We start from the raw sequence: 3,770 nt of genomic DNA, 5'->3' as shown, positions 1-3,770 counted from the left end.
TTTCTCCTTCAATAAGAAAATTAAACCATAAAGTTACCCTTTTAATTTCATTGTATCTTTTCCCCCATATTTCCCCCTATTTGTAAAAATATTATATATATAGTACACACAACAGATAAATATATCTCACAACTGCCACTTTGTTTTTATTAAATCTACTAAGTCATAGAAGCAACTGTATAATGAATAAGAAAACTGAATCTTTACAAGACAAAGTAATAGTAATTTTGTGGTTCATACTTCTCATGATGTAGTGTTTACTAGTATAAATAAGATTCAAAAAAGCTCTTGGAAGATTATCATTATGTCTCACGTGGCAGTGACTTATTGAAAAGGAATCTTCATTATTTACTATTTGATTATTGCTATTTTTCTATTTAGCTATGATTTTTAAGAAAGCTGTTTTAAAATGTGCTCACTGAACATCCTAAATGACTTCTGAGTTGGAGATAGTTAACCATTGTAAAACCTGGTTAATGATCATTTATAATTACCAGTACCATTAAGAGTTACAAGGTTGGACTTAGTCTCAAAGTGTGGAGTCAGACAAAATGATCTTAATTTTCCTACTGAAATATAACCAAACTGCTACTCCTGAAATCTTTCACAAGGGTTTCATTTATAGAACACAAGCAGCAGAGAGATCCCCAAAAGAGAAAACCACAGGTGGATCTACTGTGACATCTTTCTTTTCCTCATATAAGTTAGTATGTAGCATATGAAAGAATTGCATTGGTCACAAAAGGAGGAGAGGAAAAGGATATAAAAATGTTGGAGGACACGGAAATTCAGAAGATGGTATGTAAATGATGGGTTAGGTATTGCCACAATAAATACAAAGAAAGTGGTAAACTTTTTGATAAAGGGTTGAAAAAGTATCATCCAAGAATCATAATTGTATAGTTATTTGTTGAAGAAAAATTTAATTTTGACTAAGTGTAACTATCAAATGACCAAATTCTTCAAATGGTTTCATTAAGAATTCATAGATCTTATCTAGACTAGAAACTTAGAAATAAAAATATGCAGTAATCATAACTTATGCTTAGAATTTAAATACTGTATCAGTTATCATCCTGATAAAGATGATAAGAAAAAGACATCATGTAGCTTCCTCAGGCTCCATGAGTCCAATTTCTCAGCCCTGCAATGCTCACACCTGAAACTTCAAGTGCTCTAACTGCTCTCAACATGTTCCTCTCCCTGTCCTCCTCTGCAAAGTCTTCCTTTTTCTTTGCAGAGTCACTGAAGTTTGATTTTCTTGCTTTAAAAATTTCCCTTTTCATTCCATCATTGTTTCCTTATCTCATCCTTCCTCCCTTTCCCTCATTTCCCTTTCTTTCCAAATTCAAATGTGTACATCCTTAAGGAATTATTGTAGTACTCTTTTCTTGAATTTTGTAGCTTTTTATATCATTAATATCCATGAAGTTATGGGGATGTTTTTGCATGTCTTTTTGTTACTGTCACTATTTTATTTTACAGTAGAAAAAAATGCAGTTCAAATAAATCAGTTAATAAGCACATCTAATTGAATACAAATATCTTTCACCCTGCATAAACAACTTGAAATCACTGATAAATTTGATATTCTTCCTCCTGTATTTTCATCTATATGAATGATTATTGGGATTGCAATTATTAAGGTTTCTGTCATCACATTAATGGAAATAACCCAAAAGTTCAGGAAAAAAAAGTCACTCATATGATAACAAAAATGGATCTTTGTGGAAATTGTCTACCTTAGATATGTTAAGCATTTCTTCAATTACCATTTTTTACCAAGTACTACTCACCCTTGGATTAATAAAAATTTGACATTTAGCCAGGCATAGTGGTGCACACCTGTAATCCCCACTATAATCTCAGTGACTCAGGAGTCTGATGCAAGAGGATCATGAATTCAATAGCTTCAACTATTTAGTAAGGCCATAAGGAAGTCAATTCGACCCTGTCTCTAAATATAGTACAAAAAAAAAAAAGGCTGGGGATGTGGCTCCGTGGTTAGTGTCCCTGAATTCAATCCCTGGTCAAAAAACTGAAACAAAACAAAACAAATCCAAAAAAAAAAAACAAAAAAAAAAACAAAAAACACCCTTTTACCTGTATCCAGGTTGAGTATTAGTGATATTTTTCCCTGAAGAGCTTTGCTCTGAAAGGTATGTATCTACCTCCTATGCTTTCTTTCTTTCTTCCTCTCTCCCTCTCTCCTTCCTTCCCTCCTTCCCTATCAATATCTTTCTGCTATCCATCCCTTTTAAGGTGGATTTGAGTGTAGGTTGCAGATGCTGTGTTTCTTTCCCACTGGCTCTTTATTTTCTAAGAAAAAAAAATGACAGTATTTTGTATAATCCCTATACAATTACAAAAAGCAATCAGCAAACACAATAAGGATGGGATATGATAATCTAATCGATATTGTATATACAGATTTCTCCAATTGCCTTGGAGAAATTAAATTTTGTTAACAACCATTTTTTTTCCAAGCACACATTGAATCACATATTTAGATATCATGCCTCATTGACCTCTTTTCACCTCAACAAGTTTCCTAGTCCTTGTTGACATCATTAAAGAGTATAAGCACCTTTATTTCTCAATTTACTTCATGTCATTTTTTTAATGAGCCTTTTGGGATGGATATCACTGAAACAACATCATGTGTGTTCAATATTTCTTTCATTGTTCAGTCATTTACTGCAATAAATTTACTTGAGCTCAAATTGTCTTAAGATGTGTCAGGACCTTATAATTGATTTCTGATTATTTTTCTCATATTGCTATGATTTTTGGAGCATTTTCTTATCTTTTTGAGTTTATATGATTTTTGTTCCTAAGATAACCAAAAATGGTGGGAAAATTCAATGGTACTTCACAAAACTAACTTCATTCTACTGGGGTTTTCTAAATAGTCTCCTCACCTGGAAGCAGCTCTCTTTGTGGTTATCTGGTTATTCTACTTGATAACACTGATAGGCAACCTCTTGTAATCATCATATCATACGTGGACTCCCATCTTCACACTCCTGTGTACTTCTTCCTCTCAAACTTCTCCTTTCTGGATCTCTGCTGCACTACCAGCTCCATATCCCAATTGTTGGTCAATCTCTGGGGCCCACAGAAGACCATTACTTATGCTAATTTCATGATTCAATTCTACTTTTACTTAGCAGTAGCAAGCACTGCGTGTGTCTTGTTGGTGGTGATGTCATATGACTGTCATGTAGCTGTGTGCTTGCATTACATTGTCCTCATGCACCCTCAATTTTGCCAATTGTTAGGTGTGGCTTGCTGGGTAAGTGGTTTTGTAAACTCAGCATTCAATTCCCTCTTTGCCTTGTAGTTACCATTGTGTGGAAATCATCAAGTAGATAACTTCTTCTGTGAAATTCCAGCACTCCTGAAATTATCATGTGTTGATACTCATGCCAATGAGCTGACCCTCATACTCACAACATCTATTTTTGTTCATATACCTCTTATCCTCATTCTGACATCTTATGGTGACAGTGCTTGGACTGCACTGAAGATGCATGTTTTGGAGGAGACAGTACCAATTAATGACTGAATCTTAGTATGCTAAATGATTCTTAGGTAAAAAGCCACATCTGAAAGATTACTTTAATAAGGTACCAATAAATAATTTTGACCTTGTGTCTGTATGCATAATTAGTTTTGTTAATGTACCTTTTGTATATTTGGTTTGTAAATTAATAAATAGGAAGATGTTAATTATTTTCTGGATCGTATATTACATTTTATTTGCATAA

The 3,770-nt window shown here is 33.5% G+C and overlaps 1 pseudogene across 1 annotated transcript; it reads left to right on the top strand.

The window, feature by feature from the left end:
- Positions 1-768: 768 nt before the first annotated feature.
- LOC308649315 (olfactory receptor 2J3-like) lies at positions 769-3,568 on the top strand (annotated as a pseudogene). The gene is made up of 2 exons: positions 769-798; positions 2,913-3,568. The product of its transcript is annotated as an olfactory receptor 2J3-like (transcript).
- The last annotated feature ends 202 nt before the right edge of the window (positions 3,569-3,770 follow it).

This window comes from Spermophilus citellus, assembly GCF_964194105.1.
Source record: "Spermophilus citellus genome assembly, chromosome: 5".
NCBI classification, from domain to species: domain Eukaryota; kingdom Metazoa; phylum Chordata; class Mammalia; order Rodentia; family Sciuridae; genus Spermophilus; species Spermophilus citellus.
Note: the sequence above shows the minus strand (reverse complement) of the source record. Positions and strands in the feature narration are given on the sequence as shown.